At 41.3% G+C, this 21,282-nt stretch overlaps 1 protein-coding gene across 4 annotated transcripts in view; it reads right to left on the bottom strand.

The window, feature by feature from the left end:
- Positions 1 to 18,053, bottom strand: part of plxna4 (plexin A4) — a 241,569-nt gene extending 223,516 nt beyond the window's left edge. For 3 of the 4 annotated variants that reach the window (XM_044344049.1, XM_044344051.1, XM_044344052.1), the window contains exon 1: positions 17,895 to 18,053. The gene's annotated coding sequence lies outside the window, so the exon portion shown is untranslated. Of the gene's footprint in view, positions 1 to 15,332; positions 15,805 to 17,894 lie in introns of those variants that run through there. The other variant, XM_044344050.1, reaches the window with a different exon arrangement.
- Positions 18,054 to 21,282: the final 3,229 nt, after the last annotated feature.

Here is a 21,282-nt window from a genome sequence, read left to right as displayed (position 1 = left end):
GATGGCCTGCCGTCAGCGCCTCGCTCTGATTGGGTTAGACTGTGGCTGACTTCCTGAATGGGAGGGGCCTCTGTGTTTGACACAGACCACACAACAGCGACCAGAGAGGGCCATTTACAGGGTGAACTTAATGAAGCTCTGAATTAAATTTGGATGTCTGAGTCCCAACAAAGATACACAGGCATCTCATCACTGAGCATTAAGGACCTTAATCACATGATGGTAAGAAAAATAATGAGCTTCATCTGCATTTATCAATTATCCACATAAAATGCAGAGTAACAAACCAATATGTGCATAGTTTTAAAGGAAAGACAGTACAAACAGGTGAAATTGATGACCAGTGCTGCACACCTGAGCCAAATGTTAGACTCCTTTTGACAAGTAATGATATGAAACAACCACTTTCTAAGATAAGAGCTTAAAAAATTCAGATGCGGTAATGAAAAGAGTTGAAGAGAGTTTTAATATTTCCCTCTAATCTATATTTAACAAGAAGCACTTGACATTTTGTGTTAACAAAAAAAGATATCCTCTCTATCATCCGTCAAACTGCCCCCTAGTTGTAGTCATGTTGTGCCATATAAGCTCATTTTGAATCAAAAAGGCAGATATTTTGCAGTAATTCCAATAAATGAAGCCAAGAATCCCTCTTAAATGGTGTTGCTAGGCATTGTCTGACAGTTGCTTTCATAGAACAAATTCAAAGCCTCTAGCTCTCTCTCCTTTTCCATTTCTCTCTCTCTTCCAATTCCCTTATTCCCCGCGCTAACGGGCAGACAGGAATGCAGGGCCGTGTAGACAAATCAGCTCTCGCTTCCATCAGCTGCCGACTGGCACCATCTTAAGTCCCAACACGTCCTTCCTCTCTTTCTCCATCCATCCATTCCTCCTTCCCTGTACCTCTTCTCCTTCCAACTCTCCCTTAGCTCCTCTGTTATTTCATGAGACTTAAATTTCTGCCTCTCCCTCTCTCTCTCTCATCATCTCTCTTCTCCTCCCTCACCCTTTTTTTCTCATCTCTGGTTTCCAGTATCTCTTTTTTCCTCTCGACATAGTAATTAATTATGAGTCGTACTTTGCTTGAAGCCGGAATGACTGAATGTTTTGCTGCAGTATGAGAAACACTGAAACAAGACACGTTAGGATAGTGTGCTCTGTGTGTTTGTGTGCAAGTGTGTTTGTGTTTAAGAGACAGAAATGGCTTTGCTGTCTGTTACCTTCAGGGCAGGATTTTTTCTGCGGTGCTGCTCAACAATCATTATGCAAGTGCTTGTGTCAATCAGAATTACAGCTTGACTGGTACATCAACATGCCGATTGTAGCTTACCACAGATAGATCAAAATTCTTTAAGAACCAAATTTAAGAAACTTAATCAAATGTGTTTGTTATGTCAAAAAAAAAAAACTCTCACTAATCAATATTCATGTTGGCCACAGAAATCTCATGTCTGTCAGGTTGTAGTTTGAATTAACAAGTGGATCAAATACACCTTTGCTCAACACTAACAACCATCCACAACGTCACACACACTCATAACTGCCAATGTAACTCAAAATACTTCCAAGCATGCATCCATGCAAATACACAGCTATAGTGTGACCTCTGAGGCTTTAATCTTCGTGCGATCAGGCTGGTTGACTTGTGATAAGACTTGATTTCCAGCAAAGGTGACATCCTTAAAGCTCTTCTTTCACATTAGCCCTTCTTCCCTGTCCCTTTCCCCTTTTCACTCCCTCTCTCACTCAGCAGAACCCGAGCATGTCAGTGCCACTGAAGCAGGTAATAAATCAGAAATTATAACACTTCATTTTGCACACAGCACACTTCAGGCCACCAATCATAATAAACAGCTTATGTAAGACTGTACAGTGGAGGTTATGTGAATTGGGGTGTGAGCTGGTAAAGCCTATTGGTCAAGGATGGAGAGAAGTGGCAAGGTGGGGAGAAATAAGGTTGTATGATCAATGTAAAGCTTTGTCCAAATTCAGCCTTAGTCCTTCACCTAACTTTAGATCCTCCCTTGTTTGAGGTGACAGTTCACACAAATAAAGTCATAATAAAATAAATTCACTACTGAATGGGACATTTAATCATGCTCAGAAATGTGCATGTATTAGGACATGCCTGGGTTAACCATTTATCCACAATCAAAGGGGAGAGAGCTTTGAGGGTGAGGAGAGGAAATGTGATACAACACAAAGTGAGAGTCAGAGTTACACCTAAATGTAATGCTGCCTTTACTGATGTCATTAATTACCCCTACATTTCATGTTATAACATGCCAAAATGTCTGCTGTGAGAAAGTCCTACAGCAGGACATGCAAACATACTGACAGACACTCAGTCCTCCCCCACACACACACACACAAGTGCTCACACTCAAGCTCAGAGCCTAAGGGAAGGGCGCAGAATGTAATCCAGGTTGAGACAAGCCCAGAGACCAGTGCTACCTGAGAAAAAACACATGTAAATTGTCACCATAACATTTGAATACCCTCAGATCTAAACCATTAACATAATGGGAATAGAAATATGAAAAACAAATGTATATGGCTTCTATTAAAATTTGGTCACAAAGACAGAACAAAGGAGCCAACAGAACTGTCATATAGCCCACAGCGTCACAATTACTGTCACATTACTGCAGGACAGTTGTAGGCAGCAGGACAACTTAGTATTTACTTGGCGTATTCTGAAAGCAATCCCTGTTTAAAGATTCAACATAATTCCATCCCTTCAAATGTGAATCAATCATTGTATTAAGTCATGCTCAGCGTTGCCAAATTGCCTTCACTGTCATTAACATCGGGTAATACTTTATCATTAGCTCTCAATGATCAAGACATTGATAACGCTGTCTGAATGTTGTTTACTTCCAACTGGTTACAGCTTGTGTGGCGCCAGGGAAGAAAGAAAAATCCCTACATGCTAAAATAACTGCTTCTGAGCTCACCCATCGGCTAAATCAGGTTTTCTGGCTGAGTTGCTGTAAACAGGATCAGACCTGCCCCAGTTCAGATGGTGATCATTACAAATGGAGCTAGTCATTACCGGCTATTGACCACACAGAAATGTTCACTGTTTCTTTTCATTAATTTTTCAAATCTACCCATGTTTGTCTCTGTCTCCCTCCAAATCCGCCTTTTAGTAACCTGTCTGACTCCCCTGTCTTCCTCTCTTACTATTGCTGACTTGACCTCTGAGATTAACTTCTTAGACATAAAAGCTTGATAATTTAGAGGGATTTGTTGTGTTTTTCTACAACCACTCACTGTTTCTACACTGTTTTTTTTTTAATAAAATGTGTCTATGATATACACACTGAGGTGTGAGGGTACACTCGGTATGTGGAGTTGTGCGTGTGTTTATGTGGGTTACCAAATGTGTGCGTGTGTGTTGTGCTGAGCTGAGCCCACTACAAAGGACAGAGAATAAACTATTGGACAAAAACAGTAATAATAATCCATCCTATTCCTATTACACACACACACACACACACACATACACTCTCTCACACACACACACACACCGCAGTACCATCACATCTGTGAGCCTCATCAGTGCAGTGGTTGATTTGGTTTGCTAGAAGCTCATGGATTACAGCTTTCCCTTATAATCCATAGCGGTGATGAGGAAGAGTCTTAAAGATCTCAGCTCCTGGTTTACTCTGCACATCTGGAATGAGGTCAGTTGACTGACCTGTAGCTCCTTTTTAAATTTGTTATTGCCTTTGTTTCTGTAAATCACATTACATGCCAACTAAATTTAGTAAGTGTTCTTCTAATCCATAGAACAAAAACAAAACAACTTTAAAAATCAGGGAGAAACTTTAATTCTTTATCAAGACATGATAAATTATTCTTCTAACCTAAAGTCATATTGAGGTTAACCAATGGTCCAGTTGTCCATGATACTGAATTTACAGTCACTAGATGCAGATACTTATAATTCAGTCAGAGTGATAACAGTCTAGCAGGGACGTTGATGCACATATGTATGCAACACAAGCATGTGTCTCATCTCTCATGTGTCTCTGACTTTCTCTTAACTTTGCGGTTGCCTCAATTAGAAAGAAAAATATGACCTTACTTCTATAACTCTCCCTTTTTGAAAAAAGTACGTCATACTTTGTCATCCTGTTCACATGCCCATCCAGTTTAAATTACCTAAGTATAGACCATGTGGGATAGATGGAGAATGTGGGACATACTAGTGAAGACAGACTGTCTACACCTGCAGAGACTTGCAGCCCTGTGGTAATGGTCTTGGGAAACTGAAAAATGAGCACTTTGACAGAATATGTCAAAAGTGCCCTTCCAGCCGCTGAGATATCCCATTTTTAAACACATTCAGCAAATGGCGCTATATTATAACTACTGCCAGTGAAAGAGCAAAGACAGAGAGAAAGAAGAAACAGCTGGCACGACACATGAGTAAAAGTGTATGTGTCATTTCCCTAAAAGGTTAAAATAAAGAGAAAGTCAAGCTTTCATGTAGTGCTGAGCAAGTGAAATAACACTGATATCATTACCATGAGAAATGATGGTGATTAAATTATGTGATATTTAGGCTGCTCCACAAACCAAACATGTTAACACCCCATTCCAATGATCTCTAAACACGTATCTAATGTGCACACACATGCAAAAACATTTCTCCCCTTTTGTGTCATTCTTCCACTGCCTAATGAGAAAAGTGTGCATCTAAACTACAAAAACTAATATTGGCATGATGCCATAATAGGTAGTAATTTCCAGTAATTGCCAATAATTGTCAATAATTACAGAGCAGTGTCTCCTTTGGGCTTGTTATGAAAATGTTGACAAAGTTAATATTTAATTGATGAGTGCAATGATGCACCATGGGAGTCATTGATGCAGCAGATGCATGACAAACTCCTGGACATAAAGGTGAATTTAAACTAAATACACATAAATACACTCATATTCATTCTGCAGCCTACACAATGGGGATGAAGGGGATGTTGCTATGGGCGCACACTTGCACAGCCTATAAATGCACCTATATATTTCTCCGACACATCTTGTTGTGGTTGACTGCAAAGGGAAGGGTGAGAGTTGAAATAGTTAAATGCTGTGTAAAGTGGCAGGTCAAGTGGAGGTGATGTCCCTGAACTGCAGCATATATGATGAAAATATCTCAGCAGTATATAAATACAAAATACAATCTGAAAAATGTGTAGTGCTCATAAACTACATGTCAACCAGCTGCTGAGATTATAACTAGAAAGTGGATTAGTCCATATATGAGATTAAAAAAAAGGTCTTTGAAGCAAAGGCATGTCAAGAAATCATAAATGCAGCATTAAGACTGAATCCCTAATAATCATATATTTGGTTAGCATACTTAACATTAATATTGTGTGACTTTCAAGGTGCTTTTGTTGCATATTCAAGTGCACCCTAAACACAAAACCATTTTAACAATATGTACCATTTGAGTCAATTACATTTTTTGGAAACTGAATAAGTGTGTGTGTGTGTACATGTGTCTATTCAGCCATAAACCTCCACCACAAGCCTAATGTCAACGTCATACTTGGCCTGTGATGTCCTGAGGCCCGAAGAGGCATCTGAGAGGAGGAGGGAAGAGAGGTCTAGTGGGATGAGGGCCATGATTGAATGATTCACAGACTCATAAATCCACTCCAGTCATCATTCTGGAAGAAGCTACAGACTCATTCACACTTTCTATCGCTTACACACATGCACACAGAGATTACAAGCCACTGGCAGCATACAGCATCACAGACACAAAATCCCCACTCCAACAGGGTCCCTTTGGCCTTGTATAGTAACATCATACTGTCCGCTACCGGAAAGTGGCATAACTGGTATTCATAAATTACTTGTGCTAGAGTCTTACTTGCTGCAAGAGGTCCAAGAGTATAGACGCAGCTTTGTTTTGTGGCTGCTGCCATTGGTTGTTACAGAGAGAGAGAGCTGTCAACAAGTGTAGAAGTTATGGTTTTTGCTACAGTGGATTGAGATTTCTGACTCTCCCTTTAAGACATTTTCTGTTTGTGTTGTCTGCGCTGACGTCTAAGCAAGGACTGGGCTAGTCCTTGACAGAGCAGAAAAGCTGTGCTCACAGGGAACTGGGCCGTTTGGTTGCCAAGACTGGTTGAAAACAGTCTTCATGACTGAGGCTGACTTGGCCTACAGACCTGAGGCAACTCCCTATCACAGAGGCAAAACTGGAGCTACCCTTGGCGCTATGAATTTAAAGAAAAACATCCTTAACATTAGCTGAAAATTTGTGGATAAGCCATTTCACAAACAGAGTTGGGTAAACTGAGTTCAGGCAGGTTTACACTCCATTACATGCCTTTCCACTACCCCTCCTCCCCTCCCCACTGTTTGTCTCCCCTCAAACTTTCTCCCTGCCTATAACTCCATCCCTCAAACCCTATGGCATAAACACATCAGACAAGCTTTCTAGCCAGCCGCCCTTCACAGAAGCAAGTGAGAGGATGCAAATTGTTATCCAGCGTCTTACCCCTCCTCTCTATTCCTCCCTCTCCTCCTCCCCTGCTTTCGTCTCTCCACAGTCGGTCATGGACGTTTTTATACTTTGATTTTCTGCAAGCTTTACCTCATCGCATTGCTTTTCCCGGAGACATGGGGAAAAACCTCTTACAAAACACATACACACGTCCACTTAACATGGACAGACACACACACACACACTCACCCCGCATAACTATCTAGTTGCCAGATTTGCCGGTGGGCCTAGAACAACCCAATCAAAGCTCAGCTGGAAGAACTACCATGACAATGCAGAACGGATGGACACAAAGAAAGGGGAGGGCGGTGGGAGGGATGAAAACCTCTCTCAGAACTTGTGCTTTTTCCACAGTTACATTTGTAGACTCAAGAGAGAGAAAGAGAGGATGGCCTTTTTGTGAGCTAACAGAGACAAAAAAAAAAAGTCTGAGGGAGGATGCTTGATGCAATACAACAAAGTGGCTCACCTTTCCTCTTCCAGTCTATCACCTGGGGATTGAAGTTGTGCTGGTGTCTACAGAAACTCCCACTGCTATGTGTGTGGAGCTGGGAGAGGGAGAGGTGTGCTCAGTACCGAACAGCCAAAAACTCTGTCCTTATAGATAGTGGACATCATGTTGTTGTATTGTTGTTTATTTGGAAAACTTAATGTGTCAGCTCCATCCTCTGCTGTCTTTCCTAATGATAGGGTGCATAAATGCTGAAATTGATAGTCAACTATTAACAATTTAACAACTGAATAATCCCCTGAGTTATTTATCAAGAAAAAAACATTTCACTAGTTTCAGCTTCTCAAATGTGAGTATTTGCTGCTTTTCTATTACGCATCATTGAAAATTTGATCATCTCTGGGTTCTGGACTGTAGGTTGGACAAGAAAACATGCAAAAGACATCCCCTTGTGATTGATTTTCTTCACTATTTTCAAATTTTTATGGACTAAAGGAATATTCAAAATACAACTGACAGATTGATCAATGATGAAAATAATCATTACTTGCAGTCCAGTGGTGCTTTGTGCCCGAAATTTGCAACAAAATGGGAAATCCCTTTGATGAAAAGACTGTTATTCAAGGTAATATGAGCACCAAATAAGCATCAAACTACAAACACTCCAACTGTCACTGTTTTCAAAGAAAAGAAGACTCACAGTGTAGTAGACCTTTTTGAAATCCAGGCACTTCAACCCATACTAACATTCATGGTAATCAGTGCTGAGAATGTCAACAAGTATCGCTGCCTTTCTCCCACTGCAGATAAAAATGTAAATATTGAATCTTCTGAGCCCAGTTACTGTCATATGAAAGGTCAGAAGTCCATCACAGTATCAACCCATCACGTCTCTTTAGTGCCTCCTGCTATTTTTTCAAGCAAAGCAGTAAGGACAATTTTTGTGGAGGGGTTCTCAGTTGACAAATCACGTTGCCATAGGAACACAGTTAGCTGCGTGGGTGGCAGGTAAGGATTGTGCGTGTCACTATAGTGGAAAGATTTAATAGGTCCGCTCCGCACTGAGCCATACAGAGATCCGAGTGTGAGAAGGCAGTATGTAGTAAGCTTTCGGCTTAGTGTTCAAATCATTCTCAATCCTAACAATCTTCACAACATGGGAGAGGGTGGGAAAGGATGACACAATCAAACATATGTGTCAGAGTTGAAGGATGATATCATGTGTGAGCAAGCAAGCCCTGTAGAATAACCGGGTTGATGATTCACCAGTTTGGAGAAAGGAAAAAGAGGTTTGCTGGCATAGACAACTAAAACTTTACTGTTCTGGCGCAGTCACCCCTTCCCTGGAAAGTTTAATCACAGCAATCAAAAATCAATACCTGTCAATGATGATAGTCTGAGTCTTAACCGGAATAACAAATGCAACACGTTTTATTCCAGGAGAGCAACAAATTTCTCCCCAGCACTTGGCGAGAGTTGGGCTCTGGCTAAGAGTCAATCACTGCATTCGCACACCCACAAGCAATTCCAAATCCCATCAACAGAAGAAAAAAAAAATACTCAAGAAAGACAAAATCCCAAACTCAAAAGGGAGAAGCAGACAGAGAAAAGAATAACATGAAAACCCAGTGTAAGCCTCGTTAAACCTCTCTGTAACATCCCCAATATTATGCTGCTAGACTATGATATATCCTGAGGGGAGGCGGGAGACAGGAGGAGAAGGTGGGGTGGTGTGAGGAGGGTATTACTGTAAAGCAGATTCTCCCCCTACCCCTATGCTGTCTGACTACAACACAGCAGGGGTCTTGCCTGAGCCCGCTGTTTCACAATTACTGTGGTAACACTGCATACTGATGCCCCCTGACACCATTGACACTTGGAGTAGACAGGAAGTGAAAGAGAGGACAAGAGAGAGAGAGGAGTGGAGGGTATGTGTGGGTGGAAAAGAGTGGTCAGACATATCATTAAGTTTAAATCCTCTGGTCATCGAGTAGAAGATCCCTCCTGCTATGAAACAAAATTATACTGTAAAAATATAGTAATCAATGATGCTCAATAAGTCTGTTCCTACAGAGGTCGGAAAACACCCGTCAATCATAGCAGAACTACACTTCAGTGAGAACAAACTGATTTCAATAAGCTACAATATAGTTATTTGGCATAGCAATTTTAGTATTAGCAACATCCTGCTGTGGCTACAGAGGAATCATTTACTGTACATTTAGAATATAAGATAACACCATCATCATCATCAATGTCCAGCTTCAATTTTTTTTTTCCAGCAGAAAAACTTGAATCTCCACCCAAACCTCTAAAATAATGCTGAAGTTGCTTCTTCTTACCCCTATGGAGAGGTGGTGCTTTGAGTGCTCACAACCCAAAAGAAGTCACTGACCTCCTTTTGCACCGAGCGCCGTAAGCGCTGATCCTCTTTTCAAGTTGAAACAAGTTCAACTTTTCAGAAGTACAGTGCTCAGCAATGTCACTCCAGAGCTCCGACAACCAATGAAGTTAAAACACAGCTGGGAGGAGTATCAAGAGCGTACATGCTTCTGTCAACAATGTGTGTTATCATTAACCTTTACTGCTAGATGTTGACAGTGCTGAAACTCCTAATGCTCATGAGGTTGATCTGTGGATGCAACATTGTACTATAATACTTTATAAGGCATTGGAATTTCTTTCTATGAAAACATAGTTTGTTTCTCCAGCCTTACTAAAAGAGTCCCTTACTGTTGAAAGTATAGAGTGATGAGAAAAAAATCCCAAAGGATAAAAGAGCAGTTTGTCTTAAAAGAATTACAGGACATAAAAAAACATTATATGTTGGTTGTAGGTTACATGATAAATATTGAAAGCTTTAAGGTATTGTCTGATATAGATTAATAAAACATGTGTGCATGCATGCATGCATACTTAAGCATGCGTGGCCATGCCTCTTTGCGACAGGCGGGATGAAAACAGAATTAGGGGCCTAATCCTTGCGTGGACTTGAGGCGTCGGCACAGGAGCAAATGAGAGAGAGCAAGAGGGGAAAAAAATGCCCTGAGACAGTCTGCAATTTTCTCATCATTTCATGCATCTGAAACAAAACTAATTTACTGCTTGTCATGCTCGGCTTGGCACACACAAACATAAGAGCCAATATGCCACAGCGTGTCATCTGCCGCTGCATCAAAGAGAGCTGTTTATATATCAGACTCACGGCTCCATATGAATCATAGAGACCTGGGAGAAACGCTTAATATGGTCTTATCAAAAGAAGCAGTCTGGCAAACGCACTGATATGTTGGTGCCTTTCCACGTCTCCCTGATTCCCATCTAAACAGCAACATCCCATGTCTCCTTCTCACTTTATATCCTGCCTCATAGGTCATTCCAATGTCACAACAGTCGGGATTTTTTTTTTTTTTTTTGCCAAACCCCACACACAAACACACAAAGATAAAGTTATGTGCTTGGCAGCTTAGAGTGAGGCAGAAAGATATGGGAGGAGAGAGCTGGAGGCAGAAACAGTCAGAGAGAGAGGGAAGGATTGAGAAAAAGATGAAAGGAAGCATGAGAGAATGCTGGAGGGAGAAAATAAAAGTGGTGTGACTGTGATATAGTAGCATGTACATGTATTGGTCCCCATTATAATGGCACGTGACAGCTTAATAAGACTCTGGCTGCCAAGATGAAAAAAGAAGTTCTTAACAGCAGGTGCACACACACACACACACACACACATATATAGACTATATTTGATTGGTACTGTATACATTTATATGCATCGTCTCTGTAGGCGTCCATCATACACACATGCTGAGTAAACTATTCCGAGGAGAACAAAGGTTCTCATTAAATTGGACGCTGTGACGCATATTGATTTCTCCCCAAAGAATTTACAACGCCTATTGTTTGGAGATCCTCACTTCAGATATCTGCTGTCATTGCTGTGGCAAACATCAATATGCAGCTCTGTGGTGCATTACCAACGGGTTAATTACATACTTGTAAGCAATTACTCTCTTAATGTAGCATAGAATCCTGCCCCCCAAATTGGAATTTAGATCAAAACCGTCAGTCAGTGATACTATCTTTTTAATGAAGTGTCAACTAAAACATAATAGACTTTGAATCTTTCCTTGCACACTAAGGTCAAGTCCATACAGACAAGATAACATTTATATAGCAAGTAAAAGGGGCCAAGACAACTATAATTAAATAACTATAATCCAAGACTTAACCCCAGATATTCTACTGTTTCATCATAAACCAAAAACCGTTACCACTTTCCAGACAAACCAACTGCTCTGTATTTAATTGTGGCAGCTTAATAAATAAAATATTATATATATATATACATATATAAATTGAAAAAGAGAGTAGCACCCCCAAAAAGTATATATCAAATTTTATATTAGCCCTGCAGCCATTGTTAAAGAATCATGTGTCTGACTTTTCTAAAAATATGAGAGGTAGATTATAGTGGGAAGAACAGTTGGTGACACGGAAATGCAATTTGCCATCTCCTATGTAGTGTTTGGTGGCAGGGAAAGGAGGGGGTCTAATTGGACACTAGCCTGTGTCTGGTAGTCCTGTCACAGCCCAGAGGGGTGTAAGTGTGTGTGTGTGTGTGTGTGAGTTAGAGAGTGAGAGAGAAAGAGAGACATCAAGTAGGAAACAGAGCAACAGAAACAGAATGGGAACAAACAGAGAGCTCCATTCAGGACCAATCCACAGACTCATCATTCAGTCTGACATGACGATACGTCTCTGTGACCAGAGTATTCATATAAGGCCTCGCCAGGCCAGTCACAGATGCATCATTCACACCCACACACAGACACACAAACACACTTCCGCTGACTCTTGCCTGCACTGCTACCAGGCATTTATATCACTATGGAGAATCTTTCTCAGATTCCCCATTCATATTCATTGACAATTTCCCCCTTGACAAGAACACATTGCAAAGATTTTCTATGGAGCTTATTCTTGTAAGTGAACCTCCCCCAAAATTTAATGAATGTCTTTACTGCCAAGGTTGGAGTGAGAGTTTATCCATTAGCAAGCCATAATATTGACAAGGCCACGCTCTCTGGGTCCAAACTCCAGCCTTGTAGCCGTAACATTGGCCGACAGACAGGGGGTAGTATGTCAATGTGAGGTGCTTACACGCCGATAAAGGCTGCTGTTCCAATTCCTATAGGCAGGTCTTGATGGACAGCACACTGGGAGGAGAGAGGGAGGGAAAGAAAGGGAGAATCGTGTGGGAGGAGGGAGGGAGAATGAGTAGTGCCAAGTGCTCTTACAGCCTTTAAGAGTTTAGGACTGAGCTGGAATTTGGTGAAAGGACAAGGAGGCAAGACACAGATGAGATAGGATTATCAAACAGCCCAGGGACTTAATGTTTTTCCCCTCGAGACCTTGACAACAGCAGTACACACAAACACACACACAAGAGGAGAGGACATACACATCCTCTAAGAGGACAAGAAGACAAATCAGAACATTCAGAAATGAGTCAAAATGTACATAAACATTGAAAAACAGACACACTCACACACAAATGTACACAGTCAAGCTACTGTAACCTGCCAGCCTGCAGCAAGCTGAAGAGCTTCCAGTAAAGACAGTTTTCCCTGTAGGTGAGCTCCTCTCCATCACAGGATACTCACAGTTAACCAGCAACCACATCAATAGGTTACCTATCAAACAGCAGTATCGAATGCTTAATCAGTTTGTTTACAGCTGTCCATTAAAGAACCATCACAATGACTTTAGTGCCAAATCAGACTCTCTAAATGCAAAAAAGCATGACATCAAATAAGTGTTTTTTCCACACTGCCCAGAGCACATCTGAGCATGTGCAAATGCTATCAAAAAAAAATTCAAATAAATATTTAATGTATGTATCTTTTGATTATTACCCAATAAACAGTAATGTTTATGTTAATGTTACTATGACACATTGATAAATGAAAGCCTAAGGGAACAATCTATCCACTGCACCAGCCTGTGAAGCCACACTGCCCCTCATGGTTTTTCTAATATATAGCCCCGTCCCTTCTGCCACGCTCTGTTGAGTGTGCACTAAGCACAAATATCCAATCCTATTGTTGGGATCATTACAGAAAACACAACTCACTGAGTGTAATTAATATCTGTGTAACAACAATAATGCAATGGTATAGATTAAGTACAGTGTTACATCAAATAGGATTTGGAGGAGTTGACAATGAATTGATGCATTGAGGCTGGAGTGCAGGTGGATAGAGGGAGGGGATAAACCGGGAGAGGGGCTCAGAGTACTCAGTGTGACTGCTGTACTAGGGCTCTGCATTTTGCATAGGCTGGAGCAGCTGCTTTCTGTGCATGAGGTGCAAGAGAGGATGGGAGGAAGGGAGGTGAGGAAGGAGGGAGCGATGGAGCAGGAGAGAGAGACATGGGGGACAAAGTGTAAAGCTGCGTTTGGAGTCAAGGACCTACATCACACAATACAGTTGAGACAGAGCCTGCACTGTTACACTCACTGCTTCAATGTATAGAAATCAGCTCAAGCTCAAACAAACCCTCCCATATAAAGTACAGATGTCACTGATGCCAGGAAATGACCCACAGCTGTGTTAAGACAAAGGGGATGATTAACCTCGCGTACAAAATCCAATGTGTTGATAACAAAGTAAGATACCCTGTACAGGATAAACTCAACTCATTTTAAGACGGTGTTGACCATAACACCGTCATAAACACACAGTGTTCGGAAGATATTACTCATTCAGAATAAGCGGCCAAGTATCTTTGCACTTGTGAGACTCCCAACACACGGACCGCGGCTGGAGCAATCAAGAGGAAGGTGATCCATGTGTCTATACATCTACGCCTATCTCGGTAAATGAAAGTCATCAACTTTGTTTTACTGCAATTCGGCAGTGACTCAATATTCTGAACATTTACAGGAACTCACACTTTGCTTCTTGCCTAATATACACATACAATTCCGGGAAGGACGTGTTTGGGCACATTGGCAAAAAATGTCTCTCTTGTCCTCTTTACTACAACATCAAAACAGTAATACTTTAAATAATCTTCAATACTGTCAAAAAAGTTATTTAACCTACCACGCATGAGACCCTTAAATAATCATATAGTAATATGAATAAAACATATGTGATAAAATTCCATTAAAAGCCACAATAAACTCTGCTGCGCATCACAGATAGTAAGTCCCTGAAGAGCTATTACAATGTTTTCTGTTAACCTGAGTATCCCTAAAGTCAAACCCTTGCTGAGGCGCTCTGTCTGAGCCACATCGGTCAAGTTCAAAAGCTCTGAGAGGGGGGACTGGCGTATCCCAGCGATCCTGGAAGCCACACGGAAAGAAATGTGCCAGTTGAGGGGTAATTTTGCATCACGCATTTTCCACGATTTACTAAAGACAGTAGACACCGAATGATAACTGTGCGGCTACATTTATTGATCTAAAAGAATATAGTCAAATACTGTTTGTTTAAGGGCAGAAATGCGAGAAAATTACTCGGGATTGTGCAACTGAGAAATCTCGATAGTATAAAGAATTTGTTTAGAAAGGTTCTTCATAGCGCCACGCTTGAATAGTTTCAGGCTACATGAAATAATTCCAATGTGGATCTCTGAAGATGCGCAAAACAGCGTGGATTAAAGAACTTTTTAAGAGCCACGCCGCGTTTATCATAAGTCACAGAGTTACAGTCGCTTATCATCCTGAACAGTTCGCTTCCTATGAGTTGTAGGATAACAGATCGTTTTGTCCATTTTCACGATTTCATATAAAGCCGAGCCATGACTGAAATCCCAATAGCTGTCCAGAAGTCTACACGCCACTAAATGCTAGTCCTACGCGCTGGGTTTATCCCTGAAGGCACTGCGTAAATCCGACGCGGAATCCCCGACAAATCTTTCAGTTTTTAACCTTCAGAGTTTAACGCTGCAAGAGGCACCAAGCACGATTTTGGACATGCAGCTCTCTGGGCTCACAGTGGATGAAGGGCATGGATGCTATGAAGCGCCAAACGGAGGGAATCCAGTCAATATAAAAAAGTCCCAAGTTGAGAGAAATATCAGGTCATTATGATTTTCTGCAATTCTCCCCGGGGGTTACTTATACGATCCAAATGGACGGCTTCGGATTGAAACCCGCCCGACCGCCGGAGTGCGCAGAGCGGGCATGGCGCAGCTAGAACAGGTGCAACACGCCTCCCGTCACCTGGCTGGTGCAGTGGACACCTCACACCCAAAACCTAGCTATAATGACAGCAAAGCATCCCCCCCACAAAAAAAACAGTCCTGGCTGTAGACACTAACACCGTGACAAGCCTCTTTCCTTACCTGTAATCTATGCAGATATCACTTCACAAGCCGCAGCCGCATCGACACTGCGGATAAGAGGCACGTCCAAAGCAATCCCCAACTCCTTTTTACTCCCCCCCAAAAAATTGAGAAACGCTTAGAATAAATGTTATATCCTGGTCACACGGCTTGTCCACTTTAAATCCCCGGTAGAGGTGTAGTTAGAAGGCGTGTTCCTGCACGGGAAAAAGAAATAGCAGCGGACTTCCAGCAGCATCCCCCGATCAGCAGGACCCTACTACGCCGCTCTGAGCGCTCTGAGACGCGGGAGCTGCAACTCCCATCCCCCGGCGAGGAAGCACTTGGTATGCCGTTGGAAAAGCCGCTGCGCCGTATGGGATACCGCAGGAGGCTGTGCTTGTGTGCGTGTGTGTGCGTGTATGTGTGTGTGCGTGTAGTGAGCGTGTGTGTATAGATGTGACTCAGTGCGGTGCTCCTGCTTAACTGAGGTGCTGGGGGTGCTGCAGCGGAGTGCGAAAGAGAGAGAGAGAGAGAGAGAGAGAGGGAGAGAGAGATAGAGGAGGGGAGTGCGGGAGGGACCGAGAGAGGGAGAGGTGCGCTGCCTCGGAGTTTGCAGCTTCGCAGCGGATCTTGAAGGGGCTCGGCAGGCGCTGAGGAGATACTTCATCCGCTGCAAAAGGCGACGTTTTTTTGTTTTTCGACCAGAGATCCTGTACTGACCAATATCTTCGGTCTCGGGAAAGAGGGGGAGGGGGTTACATTTTTAAGTCCCTGGCAACTACCCTAAAGCAGCTTAGTGCGTATTAATGGGCACTACACTGTCCATTACAACAAGCCATTTATTACCATAATCATGTTTATGATCTAATTTATTTTAAAGACAGCGACTGTGTGCCAGTTTAAGTGAGACAAGTCCACTAGTGTCTCTGCAGTTCATTTTTTAGCGTCAGCATCTTTAAAAAAAACAATAACCGCGCAGACTACTTTTAAACAAGTATTTAAGAGGCTGATTTTCATGTTAAACAGTTCCACTCTTTGACGGTTATTTCTCACCTAAGAACACAAGAATAGGCCAGAGGGTGTGAGATTAAATAGAGCTCATGATTTGTTAAAATAGGAGGTTTATTCAGTGAGGTATGGCTCCCGCAGCCAGGCGAAGGTTTATGTAGCCTAATGCATTCATCCCGTTGAGAATGGGATTTGGCAATGCCAAAGGGGAATTTACACAAATACGCTACAATGCCGGGGTGAAATGATCAGATCATCGGATTTGAATATCTAATCGGAGGAGGATCGTTTAAAGATAGAGATTAGGCAACACAGCAACATAATTACGACACTTGCACAGTTGTAGGTGATTAGAATCTGCATTTTTGTTCTTTGATGATCTTTTAACATGCTTCAGGAGTGCATCCTCCCCCCATACATTTTATGCAATTAATACTCTAAAAGCCTAATTATGTAATCATGTATTTAACGAAATAAGCTGTATGTGTTATGGATGGTATGGTATGGTGTGGGGGTGCAGGAATAATGCCCTTTCCATAAAACCGTCTATTAAGATCACTCCTTATGATCACAGAGAGACAATTCAAAACAAACTGATATTATACTAAATATTGCGCAGAATATGTAGTCAGTGTTGAAGTTTCATTAACTTCTAAATGATGAGATAAAAATGAGCCCTGTTGTCTTGTAGGCTATTGCAAAGTCAATGACAGAATGGAGGATTTTGAGGATTTGGCTTTAGGCTCAATGAAAACAACTTTTTTTTTTTTTTTTAAATCCTAATTTACTGGTAAAGAGCAGGAGCATGCGCCCTCTGACCGTTCAGCCCATATCCCTGAAACTCGGAGGCAGTATGCGCTTGGGGGGTCTTTTTGGGAGGCATCTGCTGCAGCCTCATCTCCCTTTTTCCCTCCTTCTCTCACTCTCTTTCCCTCCCTCCCTCCCTCTCTGCTCTCACTTCCAGAGGGATCCCTGGCTTTGAAACACTGCATCAGAGCCCCACCTACAGGCCGAAGAAACTTCACAAGCCACACACTGACAAATACAAACCGAGACCAGTGCCTCGCCTGCTCACCGGCGCTCTATCAGTGACCACTACTACCAGTAAGGTTGCGAGAATAACTTAACTGCACAAACCCTTACTACAACAGCCTATATCATACCTTTCAGAGCACTTTACAAATACCACAGCATATAAATATATCTGAAAAGTCAAGTCAGATAAGTCAGCTCTATTAAAGTGATCTGCTGCCTCATTCAAGCATCAATATTAGGTCTCTTAAGGCGTGGAGGATGATGTAAAGTCCATCCACATCCAGAATAGGCCATCAACTGATATCACAGTAATATCATTCACAGGCTATTTGGTCTCTTGGGTGGAGAGGGAGGACCAAAAGTCTTAAATGGGAGTTTCATATTAACACCTGTGCTACTAGCCTATGTTTCGATTTAAGATATGTTTTTTTTTATTTAAAGTAATTTACATTGCATGTAAGCTAGCTAACCATGGCGTCAAATTTGTTGTTCAGAAACCACCGACGTTAACTCTTTTCTTGAAAACAACTTACTTACCTCGAATGTTTTCCACGGTTGTTTGTAAAAGAAGGAAACTCCACCGTGCAAATGCATCTTTGGCACTATTTTAAACTCCAGTTAATGTGTCAAAGTTTGGTTTAAGCAACGTAACGATTGTAAACACAGAGGCGGTGTCACAGACAGCACCAATTACCGCCACCTCGGCGTCACGTGACTGTAATCGCGCCCACCTGTGTGTTATTTTTGAAGCGACTGCAAAATAAATTCACGTTGTATCAGAGTATCACAACGGTACGTGTGACCACATAGGTTTTTAACTAGGCTACATCTCAAGATAGCTCTGTGAAAGAACGTTTTATACAAACAAGCCTAATAAAAATGTATTAACGAGCCTGTGACGGCTATTAATGGTTTCAGCGTTACATCAAATTGAGTTTAAGGACAGGCTCAAAATTGCTCAAGTCTGTCTTAAAATAATAGTCAAGTGCCCTGATGACCACTGAAATAGTTTTTTCTTGCCATAATCATTCCTCCTGTTCATACTGGCGATTAGAAGATCCCTTCGTAATGCATTTACTGTACAATGTAAGAGATGGGGGCCAAAATCCATATCCCTCCTTCTGTGCAAAAATGTATTCAAAAGTTTATCTGAAGCTGATATGAAGCTTCAGTCGTCCAAATGAATCAAATCAAGTAGATAGGCTATCTTTCAATGTTAACAGTCTTTTTAGTGCCAAAGTCCCTCTTTTTGTTACTATACTTCCACTGCAGCTCAACAGGGAAAGACTGTCTGAGGAAACACAAAGAGATTTGATTCTAAAAAGACTGTAAATGTGGCAGCTATCCACTTGATATGATTAAATCAGACTGCTGAAGCCTCATATAAGCTTCAGAATAACTTGTAAATGCATTCTTGCACAAAATGACTGTTGAAATTGTGAACCTATCCTTTAAGGCGTTTTTTTGTATCTTTGTATATGCAATTTCCTAAAAGTCAGCGTGACATATTTAGTACTTTTGGAAACTTTAGGACCTCTACTAGAATTTAAAATGAAGTTCTGCAGGTTTAAACAACATTTGGCCAGACAAGATGCATTTGTGAGATCGACCCAGCAGTGGGGCCTGCAAGATTTAAGAGGTTAAGGCACTCTTGAGAAGGTAACACTTTCTAGCTGTTCTAAAATCAATACAAAGAATGAACAACAGTGCCTTATGTAAACAAATAAACACATGAAAACAAACAAAGAGGTTTTTAGGTCGAAGAGTCCAATGTCACCTCTGAAAAAGGGTGACCCCTTTGTAAATCAATTCACACAATAAATCAAAAATAGCTGTGTGTTTGGGGGTAGTTGCTATTTGCCCAAATCTCTTTGACAGGCTATTGATTTTCGTAGGTGTCAGATCTGTGTTCATTTATTATGCTTTGGTCCTTGTGACAGATTCTGAAGGTATCTCTTGGAGTCATTTGTGGGATGAAAATGCACAGATATCAACAAACCTATTGGCTTCATTTAATTATTCAACACAAACACAGCGCTAAATCAACAGTCTGTGGATCTCAATATCAGATAGCTTTAAAGCACAGCAAATCAATAGGGCTGCAATCTACAGTGACAATAGTCATTCCGTGAAGGGTCAGGATCACATGACCTTATGAAATTAATGTTAAGGTCATTGGTCCATGTGTAGATCAAACATGCTTGGACCACATGATAATGGGTCTGTATAATTGTGTTTTATCATAGGAGTTGCATCCTATCTGTATGCTGCATGAGCATATATTAATTTAATCCAAGGACACAGGTTCGTCTTGAAAGCTTAAACACAAAAGGTTTTTTTTTTATTTCCCTTAATGGTACACTTGGTCAAAAACATAAACAGATAAGTAGAACATTAACATGTATGTCAGGAATTAGATTAAAGAAAAATGTTTTAATGTCCATTGTTCTCTCTGATAGTAAAAACGACTTACGGTAAAAATGGTGCCAGTTGACCTTGAGGGTCTGTTAGTGTCACTGTTAGAGGCAAAAAGAAATATCAAGATTCACATTTATCTGTTGCTTGGAGATAAATCTCTAAGCTATGTATGTTTGCACTGGAATTGTTTTAAACAAGATTTTCTTAGTGTTACTAGTCTAATAACAGTCAAAGAGATGTGGGTTGATTGCAAAAAAGTCTCACCCGGTTGTCATGGCATTGTAGATCTTCATTTCTTTTTTTTTTTTAGCATTTTAATAGCTTCTCACCCACATTGGCTTAAAAGTTCAGATTCAAAGTTCATTCTTAGTTCATTCTGATATTTAGAGCATGTTTTTTTTTCATCAAAGTGAAAGCCTACTTTTAGACTTATTGTGTTTTAAGACTAAACAGGTTTAATCCCAATGTCAGCAACCTGCCTAAAATGCTACATTGTGCATGAGATCATATTTTAACCTGTCCAAATACACATCAAATGTCAAGGAATTTGCCAGGATCAGAATCTTCTAAATCACCACTGAACAGGGTTTTCAATGTGTGACACCGGTACAAGAAAACATTTGTTAAATTTACTGAATTTTAAGTATGGTTTGACATATGGCAGGAGGACTTGCTAGGTTATTACTTTACCAGTGTTAAAAGTATAAATTTGAATGCTGGTTTATCAAGAGTTCAACAAATCTGGTCCTGCTGTGCGAATGTCTGCATCCGAGAGGGCAGAGGAGACGAGGAGGAGGCTAGCTCGTTGCTTGGCTCTTTATTAAAATGCACTGACCAATCTGACTTCCCCATTTGTCTTGCAAATGAGATGATGACTTATGGAGGCAACATGAATAGCTTTGATGAAGCCTCCTTTTTAATGCAGTCAAGTGGGTTGGAGGGAGGTGCGCGTGTGTATCTGTGAGTCTGTGTGGATCCTGTTGCCAGCTGGCACAGTGTTATTTCAGCAGCTCCTCATCTTGCTGAAAACTCTGTATGTGTGTGTGTGTGTGTGTGTTCATGTGTGTGTCTACACGTAAGCTTGCCATGCATCCCTGTGTCCTTTTGAATTAACTCAGTGAACCCCTTTAAACACAGCTGTACGTGGTTTATCTTAAGCCTGTGGGGATACTGAGATCACCCCACAGTGGTACCCTGTTCCCTGGGGTCTTCCCCTTTCCCCCCTGCAAGCCCAAACGTACACACACACACACACCCTGCACGCACACTGTAACACCCACATAATAGACATTCATCACACATCTGTTACAGTATATCCCTCAATGCGGCAGGCTGCTAAATCACACATAAGTGTGTATATATCCGCTTTATGGTCAATTTACAAGTCATTTCTATCCCTGAGATGATAATATTTATGACCTGCCAGTGGTGATGCTGGATTTAGTGTGTCCATCTTAATAAAAGTGTCTGCCCAAAGGCTTATTTCTTCCAGGTTTAAATCACATTG

Source organism: Thunnus albacares, chromosome 23 (genome assembly GCF_914725855.1).
Source record: "Thunnus albacares chromosome 23, fThuAlb1.1, whole genome shotgun sequence".
NCBI lineage: Eukaryota > Metazoa > Chordata > Actinopteri > Scombriformes > Scombridae > Thunnus > Thunnus albacares.
The sequence above is the reverse complement of the archived record's forward strand: the minus strand, read 5'-3'. Positions and strand labels throughout refer to the sequence as shown.